This window comes from Petaurus breviceps, unplaced genomic scaffold (genome assembly GCF_028583685.1).
Source record: "Petaurus breviceps papuanus isolate PSGF00001 unplaced genomic scaffold, PetGlider_PUasm1.0 91133, whole genome shotgun sequence".
Classification (NCBI taxonomy): domain Eukaryota; kingdom Metazoa; phylum Chordata; class Mammalia; order Diprotodontia; family Petauridae; genus Petaurus; species Petaurus breviceps.
In genome coordinates, this window is record NW_027187419.1 from 75,377,862 (window position 1) to 75,398,158 (window position 20,297).

Sequence of the window (20,297 nt, forward strand, 5' to 3'; positions counted from 1 at the left end):
ATATGATCAGGCATATATTCCAAAACATTCTGCTAGAATCCTTTTCCTAAGTTGACACAGTGACTGCTTTTGAGGTCTGGCCATTCAGTTACTTCAGAATTCACCTAATCATGCTATACGATTCACCTAATCATTCTATACCCTATCTCTTTATTTTCCACAAGAATAGCAAGACAGTGTCAAATGTTCTACTAAAATTTAAAGTGTATATTTCTATAAACAAAGGCATTTCTAACCATAAATTTCTATTAATGAATTTATATTATATAATATTAACTGGGCAATTACCACAGCAAGGCAATATTTCCTAACTGATTTTGTAACTTACTCCCCACAGCAGCTGTTCCTAATTTTTCCTTCTCTCCTTAAGCTTCCCACATCACCACCTCCTCTCAAATGAGGACTTTACAGAGAAAATAGAGACCATTTATAATAAATCCTCTCCTTTTACCTTTTCTATAACTCAAAGACCTTTCACATTATCCCATCTTCTGTCTTTTCCTCTAGTCTTTGATGAAGAGGTAATTCTTCTCTTTGCCAAGGCCAAAGCCTTACATGTACTTTTAATTTCATTCCCTTCCATCTTTTCCAGTAGACTGCTCAGACTATCTATATAATCATAAATCTCTATTTTTTAGTTTCTTCATTGCTGCCTGAAAACATGACTAATTATTCTATCATCCAAAACAAACAAAACCCAAACCATTCCCACAAACTATGGTCCTACTATATATTTCTCCTCCTTTTCTCAGCTAAGCTCCCAGGAAAAGCTATGTTTGCCTAAACTTCTCTTCTCATTCATTTCTCAACCTTTTGCAATGTGGCTTCTAAACTCATCACTGAACTGAAACTGAAGTACCAATAATCTCTTAACTAACAAATCTGAAGACCTCTTAAATTTTTTTATTCTTATCTTTCTTAATTTCTTAGCTACTTTTCACACTTTTGAACACTTCTGGATACTCCTGAATACTCTCTCTTCTCTAGGTTTCTGTGATACTGTTCTTTCTTGGTTTTCCTACCTTTTTGACCAATCCTTAGTCTTCTTTAATGACTCTTCACATACATCACACCCTCTAACTGTATCTGTACTCCAAACCTGTCTTGAGCCCCTTTTCTTTATCTTTATTCCCTATCACTTGGTGACCTCATCCAATTCTGTGGGTACAAGTATTATCCATATACAGATGTCTCCCAGGTCAATATCTCTCTTCTTAGCTCCAATCCAATATGGTCAATTGCCTATTAGACATTTTGGGCAAAAAATAACTCATTAACTTTTCCTCAAAACCACCCTCTTATGAACATCCCTATTTCCATCAATGGCTTCACTATTCTTTAGGTCACTCATGTTCAAAACCTTGGTATCATCTTTGACTACTCTCCCTCATAACACGTATCTAAATTGCCAAATCTTATTTTAAATTCTGCAACATATTTTATATATGTTCTCTTTTCTTCTCTTACACAGCTACCCTATTCAGATTTTCTTCATGTCTTGTAGAAGCAATATGTAGTGGGGTGGCTAGGTGGTGCAGTGAATAGAGTACCAGCCCTGGGGTCAGGAGGACCTGAGTTCAAATCCGACCTCAGACATTTAACACTTACTCGCCGTGGGACCTTGGGCATGTCACTTAACCCCTGCCTTCCCTGAAGAGGAAGAAGAGGAGGAGCAGGACAGAAATATGTATCAAAATAGGCAAGGCCAGTTTTCCCCTAAAAGCCAAACAAACTGTCCACGTTCCACTTCTATGGCACTTAACACTCCTACTCTGCAAACCAGGAGACTGCTGAGGTACTGGAGCCTTAGCTCCCTGGAATGATCAGGTCTCTGAGACACTTTCTTTGCCCTTTAGGGGAAAAAACCCCATTAGCCTAGCTCATATGGTGAGAGATTGTATTCAGTAGCACTTCTATCAAACACCTTTTGTCCAAACTATTGCATTAATCCCCCAACTAGTCTCCTTGCCTCAAGTTTCTCCCCACTCCAAACTGTCATCTATAACATTGCCAAAGTGGTTTTCCAGAAATGCATGTCTGACCAAGTCATTCCCCTATTCCATAAACTTTAGGGACTTTCAACTGCCTCTACAACAACATATAAACTCATTTAAAATGTTTTTTGTTTTTTTTTGGTGTATGTGTGTTAAGTGTCTGAGGCCGGAACAGAACTCAGGTCCCCCTGACTCCGGGGCTGGCGCTTTTACTCACTGCACCACCTAGCTGCCCCAACTCATTTGTTTCTAACTTACAAGACCATATTTTAGCTCTAGCCTGGCTTTCCATTTATATTTCATATCACTCCCTTTCTGTCACTCTACCATTCACCCAAACAAGTCTGTTTGCTGTTGCTTACCCAGGCCACACCATATTCGCTCTCTGTTCTCTCTGTCCTCAACCTGTATTTTAGAATTTCTTGTTTCATTTAAAATTCAGTTCAAATGCTACCTTCTACGTGGAGCCTTTTTCAACCTTGCTCCCCCCCCCACACACACAATGCTCCCTCCTACCCAAAATTACTATGCCTTTTTTTTTTTTGCATATAACTATATCTTTTTGTTGTTTAGTAGTTTCAGTCACATCCAACTCTTTGTGACCCCATTTGGGGTTTTCCTGGCAAAGATACTTGAGTCGTTTGCCATTTCCTTCTCCAACTCATTTTATAGATGAGGAAACTGAGGCAAACAGGGTATAGTGACTTGCCCAGGGTCATGAAGCTGTCTGAGGACAGATTTGAACTCATCCTGACTTCCAGCCTACCCATTGCTTCCTAGTGTTTTCTCCCTCTCCCACCCTCCCTTCCTCTCTCTCTCTCTCTTCTTCTTTTTCTCTTTCTCTCTCTCCTTCTCTTTTTCTCCCTCTTTACCTCCTTCTCTCCCCCTACCTTCCTTCCTTCCTCCCTAAGGTCAGGGAATATTTCACTTTCATATTTTTATCTCCATTACCTGCCATAGTGGCTTGAATATGGTATATACTTAATGTTTGTTGATTGCTTGATAGATATGCCATGCACATAAACAAGTGCTTAATAAATATTTATGGAATTAAACTAAATCAATCTATGGCATTCCTCTGATTTGCCAGTTTAGCAGCCCTAGTAAGCAAAGGAAATAAGGTTATTTTGTAATGATCCATTCTTTATCAAGCCATGACTTTTCTTGTGAACACTGCTTTTTTGAAATATTTTCAATCATCCCTTTAATTATGTGATCTAGAATTTCATAGATTTAGAGCTGTAATGGATCTTAAAGGTCATCTAGATTTACTTTCTCACTTTCCTAATAAGGAAGCTGATGCCCAGAATATGGAAGTGACTTGCTCAAAGTCATACAGATGTTAAAGGACATATCTGGAATGTGAAGCCACGTCTCTTATTTGCTTGTAGGAATGGAAATCAATTTCATTGGTCTATACTTTGTAGATTCCATTATCTTCCCCTTTCTATAAATTGGGATAACATTTGTCCTTCTGACATTTGCCAGTGGCACTGAAGAGGACCTGTATGAGAGCCAAACAAAAGAAATTAACCCATCTGTCCTAGATGTCATCAAAATAACTGTATAATCTGTAAACAAAAATTCTTCAGAGAAATTGGTTGGAATGTGAAAGAAATATCTATATTGATAAAACAAATGGAAATGCATTTTGCCTAAATTATGATATGCAGATGAATCAGTAGCCTATCAAATAAGTCTATTAACATGGAAAAGCATTGCATAGGGATGATGAGTTGGCCTCAGAATTAACTAGTAGGAGATCAGACTACATTGGATTTGACTTTATGTTGTCAATGATACCAAATTTGTTTTGGGAAAACCCAATCTCATGTATATATGTATATATGTATGTATGTATGTATGCATGTATATATACACACATATAAAAATGTATATATGTTTGTACTTGTATGTGTGTGTATATATATGTATATATGCCAATGCTACACTAAATGGTTACCAATTATGGAATACCTTGTCTTCGAAAAATAAAAATTACAATTTAAAAGGCAATTGAGGCTGAGATTAATCTAGCGCAGACTCACTCTGTATCAGACTATTTTGGCCCACTTGTCCAATACAAGTGCCATAGATACTTAGGCTCCTTAAGAATCTACTCATGGGGGCGGGGAACAGGAAAACTCTGTGAGCTCCCCCCATGACCACCTCAAATACCTATAAAATATGACTCTAAACAAGTTTTAGAGCTGCAGAACCCACAGAGTGACAGAGAGAAACAAATCTCCCACTGAAGGCAGCCCAGCAGGTGGACAGGAAGGGTTAGAGCCCAGCCCCACATGAGCCCAAGGTTTTAGCCCCAGGGCATCCCAGACCAGCAGGTTGCAGAGAACTTCGGAAGAGTGGATCACCAGAAGAAGTGGTGGTTTACAGAATTATAAACCCATAAGTGCCAAAGAAAAAAATGAGAGGTCAGTGTAGAACTCTGTTGGAACTGGGAGGGATGGAGGAGCTGGTCCAGCCCCTGCCCCCAGAGCTAGAAGTGGCCGAGGTGTGGTGGCCTTGCAGCTGCCTCCACATGGCTGCTTCATAACTCCTGTCCTGCAGATTCTAGGGGGGCAAGCGAACATTCAGAGGGTAATCACTTTTGCTTTAACCTGCCTGGATCTAGATTACAGTCTTGGGTAGTGGTCCTGAGTGTGTGACCAGTGAGCCAGAGTTTGGGGGGGCTGAAGATACAGCAGTTCTGAGCTAACAGTTCCAGCAGCTGTGAAAACCCCAGCCATTTGGGAAAAAGCTCTGCCCTCTGGAAGCAGAGTTTTACTGTGGCAAAGAGCTCAAAAGTAAAGTAATTGAGTGGCAACATGAGCAAGCAAAGTAAGCAAAGCAAGCACAGCAATCTGACTTTATACTTCTATTTTGGGGACAAAAAGGATCAAAGCATGGAACGGGAGGAAAACAATGAAATCAGAACTCCTTCACCAAAAGCTTCCAAGAAAAATATCAATTTGGTTACAGGCCATGGAGGAACTCAAGAAGGATTTTGAAAATCAAGTAAGAGAAGTAGAGGAAAAATTGGGAAGAGAAATGAGAATGATGCAAGAAAATCATGAAAAGAGAGTCAACCTGACTGAAGAAAATAATACCTTAAAAAACAGATTAACTCAAATAGCAAAAGATGCCCAAAAAGGCAATGAGGAGAAGAATGCCTTAAAAAGCCAAATTTTCCAGATGGAAAAAGAATCTCAAAAGCTCACTGAAGAAAATCATTCCTTCAGAATTAGATTCGAGCAAATGGAAGCTAATGACTTTATGAGAAATCAAAATACTATTAAACAGATCCAAACAAATGAAAAAATAGAAGGCAATGTGAAATATCTCATTGGGAAAATCACTGACCTGGAAAATAGATCCAGGAGAGATAATTTAAAAATTATTGGACTACCTGAAAGCCAGGATCAAAAAAAGAACCTAGAAATCATCCCTCAAGAAATTCTCAAGGAAAATTGCCCTGATATTTTAGAACCAGAGGGCAAAATAGAGGTTGAAAGAATCCACTAATCACCTTATAGTCAGGTTCTGGAGTTCCCAGATCAAGGAGAAAAAATTACAAGCAGCCAAGAAGAAACAATTCAGATATTGTGGAATCACAATCAGGAGAGCACAGGATCTAGCAGCTTCTACATTGAGGGATTGAAGGGCTTTGAATATGATATTCCAGAGGTCAAAGAAGCTTGGGATTAAAACCAAGAATCACCTATCCAGCAAAACTGAGTATAATGTTTCAGGGGAAAATATGGTCATCAATGAAATAGAGGACTTTCAAGCATTTTTTTTAAGCAATTGGGGTTAAGTAACTTGCTCAAGGTTACACGGCCAGTTATTATTTCTGGGTGTGGTGCTGAGTATCTGAGCCCGGATTTGATCCAGGTCATCCCGACACTGGAGCCGGTGCTCTTACTCGCTGAGCCACCTGGCCACCCCTAAGCAATTGGGGTTAAGTAACCTGCTCAAGGTTACACGGCCAGGTGTTTCTGGGTGGGTGCTAAGTGTCTGAGCCCGGGATTCAATCTCCAGGTCTTCTCAACACTGGAGCCGGTGCTCTTACTCGCTGTGCTGCCTGGCTGCCCCACTTTCAAGCATTGTTGATGAAAAAACCAGAGTTGAATAGAAAATTTGAAATTCAGATACAAGAAGCAAGAGAAGCATGAGAAGGTAAACAGGGAAAAGAAATCATAAGGAACTTATCAAAGTTGAACTATTTACATGCCTACATGGAAAAATGATCATTGTAACTTATGAAACTTTTCTCATTATGAGGATAGTTGAAGAGAATATAAATGTATATACATATTTTTGTGTACACATACATATATATGTCTATATCAGAGGGCATATGGGCATATAAATATGTATGTGAGTGTGTGTATATATGTGTATAGGTATACATAGAGGGCACAGGATCAATTGAATAGGAAGGGATGATATTAAAAAGGTGAAATTGAGAGGTGAGAGAGGAATATAATGAGAGGAGATGGAGAGAAACAGAATGGGGTAAATTATCTTATACAGAAGAAGCAAGGGATAACTGTTACAATGGAGGGGAAGAACAGGATGGCAAAAGGGAATGGGTCAACCTTACTCTCATTGAATTTGGCTTAGGGAGGGAATGACATACACACTAAATTGGGTATCTCACCCTACAGGAGAGTAGGGGGGAAGGGGATGAGAGGGGGGATGATGGAGGGGAGGGCAGGTTGGGAGGGACAGTTAGAAGCAACCACTTTTGAAAAGGGACAGGGTCAAAGTAGTGAATAGAACAAGTGGGGGGCAGGATAGGATGGAGGAAAATATAGTCAGTCTTTCACAATATATTCACTATGGAAATGTTTTGCATAACTACACATGCACAACCTATATTGAATTGCTTATCTTCCCAGTAAGGGTAGGTGATGAGGGAGGAAGGGAAAAATCTGGAATTCAAAGGTTTAAAATCAAATGTTTTAAAAAATTATTTTTTTTAAATGCAACTGGGAAACAAGATATATAGGCACTGGGGTATGGAGATCCATCTTGCCCTACCGGAAAGTTAGAGGGGGAATGGGGGAGGATATAGGAGAGAGCAGATTGGGGGAGGGGGGCATACAAGGGGATCACTGTTTTGGGGTGGTGGATAGGGGAAAGATGAGGAGAAAATTTGTAATTCAAAATCTTGTGGAAATGATGTAAACTAAAAATAAACATAAAATTTAATTTTAAAAAGGCAATTGAAAGTTATACACAAAAAGCAAACAGGTTACAGCTTATTGCTATTGTGCATGAAAAATGATGTAAAAATCATTACTGTAACTATGTATAACTCTAAACAGAAATGGGTAGACTTCTAGCTAAGATGACTGCTGAGCTGTGGTGAAAGCAGACCATGCAGCTTCACTATAGCTACTCCATTGCAACACACAATGATAAAGAAGAAATTCATTGAAAAGTTATGGTGACTTCTTCCAGCCCAGAACTGGGGGGGGGGGGGGAGGGGGAGGGGAAGGGTAGTCAGCCAGAAGCCTGCAGACAATAGAAGAGCCATCCAGCAAAGCCAGTGCCACCATTAGGAAGTAAACCCAACCCTCCCAGCATAACCAGTGCACAGCGCTCAATTCTGTGTCCTGAGGCAGGGAACAGAAGGCCCCCTCTCTAGGAAACCTCAGGGTAGGAAGCTACTGGATGCATTAATGACCACTGTAGGACAGTGGCAGCAATACTTAGATCAGGACTGCTAAGGCTTAGGGGCTCATCCTGTCCCAAAACACCATTGAGAGCCCTGAATATCTAGTACTCTAAACCTCACAGAACCAGGGGAAAGTGAAGTCTAACCCCAGAAAGTGACCCCAGGAGGTAAGAACCCAAAGGGTAGTATGTATCTGGGGATTGATACTAATCAGGGTAACCACCACACTAAAAAGTTCCACTAGGAACAGATCCTGGCCCTAGCACAAAGCTCCAATTCAGATTCTCAAGGTATAGATATTAGTAAAGCAAAGAAAACACCAAATAGTGCATTTATCCCTTCTAAATCATGGGGGTTTAGGGGCGGGGCATGCCTCCCCATCCCAAATCTGGAAAATTCATGTAAACTCTTTGGCCCTCTCTTCATTCCAGAGAAGTCTGAATTTTTTTTTTCTTTTATGGGGTTTTTATAATACCTTATTGTAAAATTTGGTTTAATATTTGGTAATAGGCTATATATGTAGGTCAAGGTTAAGTAAAAATACTGTTTCTGTGTTGTCTGAAAGCTTCTGCAAAACTCCCCCAAAATTCCCATTTAATTTCTTATAAATCACAATCGTGTAATATATCAAAACTGTGATGGGCAAAGTTAAGATGTGAAAGTGATAACTGTCTTAAAAATTACTGTAGATCCAAAGAAGAAGAGAGTAACCATAAAAGATGCAAGTAGTTACTTAGGGAAAAAAATGCATTTTCTATAAGAACTACATGAATACCTAGAAGAAGTAAAGTGAGAGATTTTTAAAAATGAAACACATGCTGTGGAATTGAACAAGAATAACACCTTAGAAGAAGAGAAAGTAGTAATCTTTACCCAAGAAATGGATTCTTTGAACTAGAGGAGATCAAGTAGAAAGCAATTACTCTATACGATAGCACTAATTATTAGATCAAAATTAAAAGATTGAAAAAAACAGGAGAAAATGTAACATCTGAAAGTCAAAAACGATAAGCTGGGGCAAAAGGTCAGAGAAGAGATAATTTAAGAAGTATTAGATTCCCTAAATCCAGAAGCCTGCAGACAACAGGTCTTTTTTCAATCTTCATCTTTCTAGACCTTTTTTGTAGCCTTAGGCATTATTAATCACATTCTTCTCCTTAACACTTTCTTCTCTTTAGGTTTTTGGGACCCTACTGCCTTATGGTTCTCCTACCTAACTAACCGCACCTCAGTCTCCTTTGGTTGATCTTCATGTAGGTCATTTACCACTAACTGTGGGTCACCCACAGGGCTCTGTCCCTTTCCTCTTCTGTAATACTATTTTATGTGGCAATCTCATCAGCTCCCATTTATTCAGCTATCATCTATATCTTTGCTGAAGAATGTCAGATCTGTTTATGTACTCCAAACCTCTTGGACTGATATTCAGTCTTGCATCACCAATTGCCTTTCAGACATCTCAGATTGGATATCCTGTAGGCATTGTAAACTCAGCATGTTCAAAACTAAACTTACTATCCTTTTCCCCAAATCCTCTCTTCTTCCTAGCTTTTTTATTACTGTTGAATGCACCACGATTTTCCCAGTCTCCTGGGCTTGCAACCTAAATGTCATCCTTGACACCTCACCCTTTCTCATCCTACTATATCCAATCTATTGTCAAAGCCTGTTGATTTTAACTTTTCACATTGTTCTTTCTTTTTTTCCTTGTAATTAATATTTTACTTATTTATTTTTAGTTTTCAATATTCATTTCTACAAGATTTCAAGTTGCAAATTTTCTCCCTGTCTTTCCCCTACCCCCACCCCAAGATAGTGAGACTACCGAATACCCCTTCCCCCAATTTGCTGTCTCTTATATCCTCCTCCATCCCTCCCCCCAAGTTTCTAATAGGGCAAGATGGATTTCTGAATCCCATTGCCTGTATATCTTATTTCCCAGTTGCATGTAAAAAACAATTTTTTTAAACATTTGTTTTTAAAACTTTGATTTCCAGATTCTTTCCCTTCCTTCCTACTCACCCACCCCTATTGCAAAGATAAGCAATTCAATATACGTTGTACATGTGTAGTTACACAAAACGTTTCTATAGTAGTTATATTGTGAAAGACTATTTCCCTCCATCCTATCCCACCCCCCCACTTATTCTATTTTCTACTTCGACTCTGTCCCTTTTCAAAAGTTTTTGCTTCTAACTACCCTCTCCCCCAATCTGCCCTCCCTTCTATCATCCCCCCTCTTGTCCCCTTCCCCCCTACTTTCCTGTAGGGTAAGATACCCAATTGAATGTGTATTTTATTACATTCTTTTTTTTCTTTTTATCTTATGGTATTATATTTTCTTCCAATTACATGTACATATAGCTTTCGTTTTTTTTTTCTGATTTACATCATTCATTTCTGCCAGATTTTGAGTTACAAATTTTCTCCCCGTTTTTCCCCTACCCACCTCCCCAATATATGAGTCCCACAGGATATCCCCTCCTCCAATCTGCTCTCTCCCATATTTTCTCCCGTACCCCTTTCGACTTTTCCAGTAGGGCATGGTGGATCTCTGTGCCCCAGTGCCTGTGTATCTTATTTCCCAATTACATGTAAAATAGTATTAATAATAGTATATATATGTACATGTGTGTGTATATATATATATATATATATATATATATATATATATTTAAACATTTGATTTTAAAACTTTGAATTCCAGATTCATTCCCTTCCTCCCTTGTCACCCACCCTTACTGGGAAGATAAGCAGTTCAGCATAGGTTGTACATGTGTGGCTAATGCAAAACAATAATATAGTAGATATGTTGTAAAAGACTGACTATATTTCCCTCCCTCCTATCCCACCTCCCACTTGTTCTATTCTCTACTTTGATCCTGTCCCTTTTCAAAAGTGGTTGCTTCCAGCTTCCCTCCCCCCCAGCCTGCCCTCCCTTCCATCATCCTCCCTCTCATCCCCTTCCCCCCTACTCTCCTGTAGGGTGAGATACCCTATTTAGTGTGTATTTCATTTATTTTATTCCATTATTGAGCCAAATTCAATGAGAGTAAGCTCTGGAGGAGCCACACAGCAACAGCTGCAGCCACCGTACCTCTGCCACCTCTCATCCTGGGGATAGGGGCCGGACTGTGCTCTTCCTCTACCCAGTTCCAACAGAGTTCCCTACTGACCTTTTACATTCTCTTTGGCATTTATGGGTTGAGAAGTCTGGAAATCACCACAACTACTGGTGATTCACTCTCCTTTCACCTTCCTGCTCTTCCCTTCCATTGTAACAGTTTTCTCTTGTCTCTTTTATATCAGATAATTTACCGTATTCTATCTCTCCCTTTCTCTTTCTCCCATTATATTCCTCTCTCACCTCTTAATTTTATTTTTTAGATATCATCCCTTTCTATTCAACTGATCCTGTATCCACAGAGTTCTACATATACATGTACACACACACATATATATACTCACATATGTATTTATACACACATATACCCTCCTATGCATACATATATGTGTATGTATACATATACATATTCCCTTTAACTATCCTCATACTGAGAAAAGTCTCATGAGTTACAGTTATCATTTTTCCATGTAGAAATGTAAGTAGTTCAACTTTAATTAATAAATTAATAAGAAATCCTTATGATTTCTTTTTCCTGTTCACCTCATTCTTCTCCTGTTTCTTGTATTTGAAAGTCAAATTTTCGGTTCAGCTCTGGTTTTTTCATTAAGAATGCTTGAAATTCCTCTATTTCATTGGATGACCATATTTACCCCTTAAGCATTATACTCAGTTATGCTGGGTAGGTGATTCTTGGTTTTAATCCTAGCTCCTTTAACCTCCAGAATATCATATTCAAAGCCCTTCAATCAGTTAATGTAGAAGCTGCTAGATCTTGTTATCCTGATTGTGTTTACACAATACTCAAATTGTTTCTTCCTGACAGCTTGTAATATTTTCTCCTTGACCTAGGAACTCTGGAATTTGGCTATGATATTCCTAGGAGTTTTCTTTTTGGGATCTTTTTCTAGAGGTGATCATTCAGTTCTTTCCATTTCTATTTTGCCCTCTGATTCTAAAATATCAGGGCAATTTTCCTTGAGAATTTCTTGAAGAATGATTTCTAGGCTCTTTTTTTGATCATGGCTTTCAGGTAGTCCAATAATTTTTAAATTATCTCTCCTGGATCTATTTTCCAGGTCAGTGGTTTTTCCAATGAGATATTTCACATTACCTTCTATTTTTTCATTTGTTTGGATCTGTTTTATAGTATCTTGCTTTCTCATAAATTCATGAGCTTCCATTTGTTCCAATCTAATTTTGAAGGAATTATTTTCTTCAGTGAGTTTTTGAAATTCCTTTTCCATCTGGCTGATTCAATTTTTTAAGGCATTCTTCTCCTCATTGACTTTTTGGACCTCTTTTGCCATTTGAGTTAGTCTATTTTTTAAGGTGTTATTTTCTTCAGTATTTTTTGGATCTCCTTTAGCAGGCTGTTGACTCTCTTTTCATGATTTTCTTGCATCATTCTCATTTCTCTTCCCAATTTTTCCTCTACTTCTCTTACCTGATTTTCATAATTCTTCTTGAGCTCCTCCATGGTCTATAATCAGTTTATATTTTTATTGGGGCCTTTTGATGCAGGAGTTTTGACTTCATTGACTTCTTCTGGTTCCATGTTTTGATCCTTTTTGTCCCCCAAAAAGATTCTATGGTCTGATTGTGCTTCCTCTTCTTGCTCATCTTGCCAGCCAATTATTTGACTTTTGAGGTCTTTGCCACAGTAGAACTCTGCTTTCAGAATGGAGAGAGTTTTGTCCCAAATTGCTAGGGTTTTCACAGTTGCCAGTGCTATGAGGAGGGTGCCCTCTCTACAGTCACCACAAGCTCTAGCAGCTAGCATTCCTCACTCCAGGACCACTGCCTAAGACTGCACGATCCAAGCAGGTCAAAGCAAGAGCAATTACTGTCTAAATAGTCACTTGATCCCCCTACACTCTGCAGGCCAGGAGTTCTGGAGGCAACCACGAGGCAGCAGCTACAGCCTCCATGCCCCTGCCACCTCTTGCCCCAGGGGGCAGGTGCTAGACTGTGCTCTTCACCACTGAGTTCCAACAGAGTTCCCTACTGACTTTTTACTTTCTCTTTGGTGTTTATGGGTTTAGAAGTTTGGAAACCACCACAGCTGCTGGTGTTTCACTCTCCTTAAGTCTGCTCTGGCCTGTCTGTGCCACTGGTTGGGGCTGCCATGGGTCTGGGCCCCTGTGGGACTGCTCAGCCCCCAGTGATAGACCCTTCCTTTTGGCCTTCCAGGCTGCCTTCAGTGGGAGATTAGTTTCTCTCTGTCATTTTGTGGGTTCTGTAGTTCTAAAATTTGTTTATAGAGTCATATTTTACGGGTATTGGAGGTGGTTGGTGAAGGAGCTCATGCATGTTCCTGCTTTTACTCTGCCATCTTGGCTCTGCCCCTCACGTCTTTCATATATATATATATCCTTCTCTGATACCATCACTTGGTATCACCTTATCACTTTACACCTGAACTATTGCTATAGCATGCTGGTTGGTCTGCCTGTCATATCTCTCCCCACTCTAGTCCATCTTCCACTTGGCTGTCAGAATAATTTTTCTAAAGTGCAGGTCTGACCATAAAATCTTTGCTTCCAGAACCCTTTATAATCTGTCTTTCCTCTTACCTTACCAGTCTTCTTATACCTTATACACTTCTCCCCACCTACTCTTTGAATCATTGATACTGGCTTCTTTGTTGTTTCTTTAACAAGACACTTCATCTGACTACAGGCATTTTCAATGGCTGTCCCCCTTACCTGGAATGCTCTTTTTCCTCCTCTCTGCCTCCTGGGTTTCCCTGAGTTCCTTCAAGTGCCAGCTAAAGTCCCACCTTTTGCAGGGAACATTTTCTGATCCCACTCAATTCTAATGCCTTCCCTCTGTTGATTATTTCTAATTTATTCTGTATAATGCTTGTTTGTAAACAGTTCTTTGAATGTTGTCAGCACCATTAGATTCTGGATTTCTAAAGGTCAGCAGAGACTATCTTTTTTAACCTCAGTGCTTAGCACAGTGCCTGGCATTTAGTAGGCACTTAATAAATGTTTATTGATTGTCTGACTAAAAACCATAATTAAAAAAGACTGGAAACTATTTTTCAAGAAACCAAAAATGAAAACTGGCTCAGATTTATTAGAAAAAGAGGGCAAAGTAGAGATAGAAATTATCAATCACTTCTTGTAAGAAACCTCAAAAGAAAAAGTCCTAGAAAAGTCATAACTAAAATCCAGAGCTCCTGCATTGAAGAAAAAAAAACTGCAAGCACCTAGGAAGAAGCAGTTCAAGTACCAAGGAATGTCAGGATAATAACACCTGACAGCTTCTACAATGAATGAGAGGAGATCTGAGTCAATACAATATTCCAAAAGGCAAACAAAGCTAGGCTTACAACCAAGAATAGTGTATCCTATAAAGCTGAGTGTAATCTTACAGGAAAATGGATCTTTAATGCAATAGAGGAATTTCAAGCATTTTTGGTGAAAAGATCAGAGCTGAGTAGGAACTTTGAAAAACAAACAAAAATAATGAGGAACTGAGAAAGATAAAATCCTTTGAGGAATTGGAGAGGGTTCTAGAATGATGTAGGGCAAGTAGGTGGCACAGTGGATAGAGTGCTGGGCCTAGAGTCAGGAAGACTCATCTTCATGAGTTCAAATTTAGCTTCAGACACTTTTTGGGGCAAAAAGGGGCTGGGGGAAAAGAGAAGCTGATAAAGAAAATATTGGGTAAAAATAAGATGGAGGGAAATTCACAAATAGTAATAACTTTGAACATGAATGGGATGTTTATAGCAACTCTCTTTGTGGTGGTAAAAAACTAGAAATTGCAGGGGTCATCAATTGGGAAATGGTTGAACAAGTTGTGGTCACAGAGGTGTGGAACTAGAAGGGTAAGTTGCAGGGAGACAGATTTTTGGCTTTGTTGAGGTAGGGAAAAACCTTCTAAAAACTCAAGGCTGCAATGGGCTGCCTTAGGCCCTATTGGATTCCCTATCATCAAACAGGGCCTCGGTGATCACTTGACAGAGAAGTTGTAGAGAGGATTCCTATTCAGTATAGGCTGGGAACTAAATTGCCTTTGAGTCTTCTTTAAGCTCTGAGATGCTGCAATTTAGTTTAATTCAGTAAGTATTTACTGGGTATCCATTGTACTATGTATAAGGTACTGTACTGTATGGAAATGTTTTTCTTTTGTTTACACCTGCTATTTATTCTCTTTTCCCCATAAAGCACAGTTCAGTAAATCTTTAATTTAATACTTAAAATACAATGGAATCCCAATGGATTCAAGCCTTTCCCAATATCTTTGACAATCCTAACAAACCCTTCTCAAATGTTTCATTTATGCATACAAAAGACTAGAATTGATGTTATTCAAAATATTGCCCCAAACTTCATTCAGCACCTGAACTAGTATTAAAATTTTGCCAAAAAATTTCAGCAAAAACTCAATAAAGAAGATTGGTCACATCAATTTAATGCATGTTTATTGAATACATACTGTGCTAGGCTAGATGATTCCAAGTTCTCTCAACAATTCTATTATTCATATAAGATATGCCATGAAATGTTCTAAGTGTTTTGTAAACCCTGTTTGTGCATAGACAAAACAAGTTTATTAATAATTATTCATTTTTAATTGATTAATGTGGCCTTTTATACCAATAGCTTAATAAATTTTTTTCCTAATTTGAATTTTTAGGCTCTAATTTATTCTCAGAATTTTCACTGGATTTTTTTTCTTCCACGATTCTACTAAGGCTTTGGAAGAACCTCTAATAATTACCAGTGGACAGCTGCACAAAAAGTCAAAGTAAAACACTAGGGGCAGCCAGGTAGCACAGCAAGTAAGAGCACCGGCTCCAGTGTCAGGATGATCTGGAGATCAAATCCCGGGCTCAGACACTTAGCGCCCACCCAGAAACACCTGGCCGTGTAACCTTGAGCAAGTTACTTAACCCCGATTGCTTAAAAAAAATAAAAAAAGTAAAACACTAGTTTGGATGTTTTTTTTTCATTTATTGTAGAAAAGAATTTTTTAATGCAGTTGATTTGTACACATCTAAATTTCATAAAACAAATCCATAGAAATTAGGATACTATAAGCATGCAGTCTGCATTTTCTCTGATAAATGTTTCTGTTCACAAAAATAACAACACATTTTTTTTCCTTTAAAGCCACTAAAGCAGAGGGAGAGCAAAACATGCAACACTGTACACATTTGCATAGTATATTTTACCCAGCATGCCTTGTAGAATGCTACACATATCTATAGAAGTAAAAATAGGAGGGGATAAATTAGCCTAAAAATAAAATAATAAGAAAAGAAATATTTATAACTGTTTTGGTTTTAGTAAAGGCAATATATATATTTAATTTTTGACCATAGAAGAGGAAATGTGGCAATAGCCTGGGAGATGAACAGTCCAAGGCCTATAGGTGGGGGAATAGTTTTTACATAATTGTACTGTATTTTAGGGTGATACCTTTGAACATTTAAGTTTTTACCTTTTCATTTTAAAATAGCTAATGAGGTTTTAATTGTGTTGTCCAAATAAAGCTGCACTGAGAGGCAAAACAAATTAAAGAATACGTAAATACTATTTCATTGTTGGGACATTTTTATTGATCATTCGGACCTTGGGCTAGGAAAATGTTAAATTACTTAAGCATACCAAAAATACACATGAGCACGAATTAAGAGCTCACCTGCACTTATAATTTACTATTATTGGAAAAGAAATAAGAATGGTGAATATTATATGCTGTCTTATCACAAAATAAATTATAATGTTTCCATAGAAGGGAATAAAATTTCAAAGAATAAAATCATTTACATCCACAGATTGCAAGGCTATGACATTGACTGCTGGAAAAGTGTCAGGCAGCAAATGATGGCAAATGAAGAAAATTCAATGAAACTTTAGAACTAAATCTATATCCTTTTTCAAAAATACAATTGCCAAATGTAACAATGGATTTCATTGTAAATTTGTGCTATAACAAATGTGCTTCTTTCTCCTTGCTCTATTTTCATATTATTGGCAAAATATATATTTTATAATTTTGTACTGTACAATATATGTATTTGCTACATAACTTGATTTTCTAGTGCTAATACAGATTAGAAGTAACAACAAAGGTTTATTTTGGCAATAAAATGCTTTTCTTTTAATAATGTCCCAGAAAATATTTGTAAGGCATATGAAAAATAGTATGCAACAATATAGCATTAATGATCCTGCATCTCTAATACATCCCTTATTCATACAGAACTCAGACTGATTACAGTAAGAGTTTTGTGTGTAAATGGCATGTAAGTATCAGGACTAGGCCCTAAACAAGTATATTTAGTAGCCATTAGTTGAAAAATTTAAGTGCTTGAAGTAGACCAAGAACACTTCCAAAGTATTGTAAAGCTAGAGACCAGCCTTTTGTTTCTATGGACAGTCTCATTTTAACCCTTTCTAAGTTTTGAGAAAGGAACTACCAAATGTATCCTCAATCACAGTAATACATTTTAAAAAGTTTTCTACTATACTTTCCCATTCCATGTAGGTCAAAAGAAGCAAAGGGAAAGTTTTATATATGTAAATATGTCTCCCAAATCAGAAAAATCTATTGTGATTCAATCTTATTTATATGATTTTCATTGCAAATAAAGTATACAGCCCTTTGTACAAGTTCATTTGATGATATATTTTCTATTCTACTACCAAAATGTTCCTTTTAAAAAAAAACAAAGTATTTGTGGTAAAATAAGCAACAAGAAGACTAAATGGATAGCTGCAGTAAGATGTATTTTCTTTGAGAAAAAGTATTCAATAAAAGAAAAAATTTTTCCAAAATAATTATACATTTTAAAGATGTGGTGGCTTTGTCAGTGTGCACAAACCAATCTTAACTGTTTTGACTGACTCAGTTCATTAAAAAACAAAAGTCAAAATGGTCATTTGGCAATTGTTATATTGACTTGTCAGCTCTTTTGGTTGGTTAAGTTAGTCAAAAGTTAAACATTGGCCTGTGCATATAAACACAGCCTGAATAAAATATCTGAATTACTAGCAGTAGCAGTACTAGCAGCATTTTAAAGTGCCCATACTACTTAAAAGGCATAAGGAACTAATGAAACAAATTACAATCACACAAGTTTTCATTCATAAGTCATTTATAGGTGAGTCCTAGATGATTCAAGAACAAAAAATAAAGAACCACATGCAACGTGGTCATGAAATTTGAAAGCAAATTTTGAAAAAGCTTAGAAACATAATTAATTTATTCTGGAAAGTTTCTGTCTATGTGTAGTCTGTTTCAATAAAATGGGCAACCCAAGATTATGCAAAGCCTTATGTAGTAAATGGTTAATGTATGCTCTAAATCTCAAGAGCAGTAAAAGGTCCAGAAAGCTCTGAATCTGCAATCGAGCAGAACATAAAGATTTCGAGTATGAAAACTACATTGTTTGGATCTGAAAATGCTTCTCTATTGGGGGGAGGGGAGCCCAGTAATTACACAAAAATAAACTATCTAATCAGGGTTTCCCTACCCCCCTCTTCCTATGATTACTTGTCAAGATGCTTTTGATTCTGAGGATAACCTTTTACTGGATGTAAAGTACCTTAGGGAGGAAGGAATGAAATAATGAAAAGAGCTAGTTGGAATCAGAGCTTCAAGACTTAGAAGAAAAACAGGAGAACTAAGCATATAAAATGCATTTAGCTTTGCAGCAAGGTTAGCAATAGTAAAGATTTTATCACCACTTATTGGCAGATTTTTTTTCTTAAAGAGAGGCTGTCTTCTGTAAAGAAGAGGTAGTATAAATAACAATATATATATGTCAGATTTACTCTAGTGGCTACATATTTTTGTAGGTTTCAGCAAACATCAAAGTAAAATTGTATAAGTAAGAGAATATGCTACTAGCATGCAGATTAAGGTTGCCTAGAAGTACTCTTCACTGATACACCCTAGTTTTCAATAGAATTTTCATGATATGTTCACTTTTATGATTTTAAGTTGGAAACCTACTTTTGGTATGACTTTCTCCCTCTTGCACCCCTCATCCCTCCCCCTCCCTGAATTAGGAGTTCCTCAAGAGTAACAACAACAAACAACAACAAAAAGTTCAAGTATGCAGGTAAGAAGAGGTTAACAGATTCCAAAAACATATTTTGCCCAAAAACAAAGCAAAAGCAAAACAAACCTATTAGAAGAGAATAAATAATTATCTCAAGAATTTGTCCTACATTATAAAAGATCTGTCTCCCTGTGGTCTAAGTGAAATGTCTTAACTTGCTCATGTAATTAAGATTGTCATATTAGCATGGTCTATGAACCTAAATTATTATCCATCTTAGTATTTTCGCAATAAAAATTTATAAAGATGACAAATAACCGTTAATCACTTATAAATGTCTAAGTGCTGCTTTTATGCACTGGAGTTAAACAGTTGACTGCTTACTCTTATTTTACAGTCATATTATAACCATTAAAGTCAATATTTGAATTGGGAAATTGGCATTATCTCTATTCAGTCAGGACTACATTAACTCTATAACATCACATGAAATCATTGCATAATATATATCACAAGACAACTGGCTGACATTGTAGAAGTTCTAATATATATTATAACTCTAAACAATGAGTTAAAAATGGCCCCCAAACACTGCAGTGCATATTATTTTCCCTGCTTATTAAAATAGTAACTTTTTAAAATACATGAACTCTCTTCAAATTAAGCAATAACAAGGTGTCTGCAGTTTGTTAAAAAAAAAAGTGCATGATAGTGCTTCCCAGAAATGCATCATTTCATTGTCTAACCTCTAGTTTAGTGTCATTTTTACACAAAATCACTTAAGTTTGAAAACTGGCCTACTGTTCATTTGGAGATAAAAAGCTTCTTACACACAAAGCAAAGGAAGACAAATATACCAAATTAAAGGAAATATTTAAACAGGGTTATTTAAGAAATTATGCATGATACCCTTTCCAAAATTGTTCACTTTGGGTTACAAATGGAAAGCAAAAGTACTATTGGCATCTGACACAATGATTGATTTTGTGCACATATAATGATTAAATGTTGGACCTCTTTATTAGCATGACATGGAAGACTTAAAAACAACACTTCAAGAGGTTTTGAAAATAAAGCACTTTTTAAAAATTGGAAATAATATAGTCATCTTGTTCATCTAAAAATATATATATATATAAATGCTATTGTAGCTACCTGCCATTAAATGTACTTATCTTCAAGCAGCTAAGTGATCAGATAGCTAATTCTACTACAGAATAAAGCTGAACAGCTGTCTAGTCTAGAGTTATACATCTCAGTGTACTTTTTGCAAGTAATACTTTAATGCACACAAACAAAAACTGGTAAAGCTTATAGAAAAATGTTTTGCCTAGTGTTTTCTTTCTCATGCAAGTATGAGTGCTGTACATGTGCTAAATATTTTAAATTATTGGACGATACTCTTCTATGCTCTGAATTAAAGTGAAAAACATGTCATTATATCTTTGTTCAATTATTAATGGATGC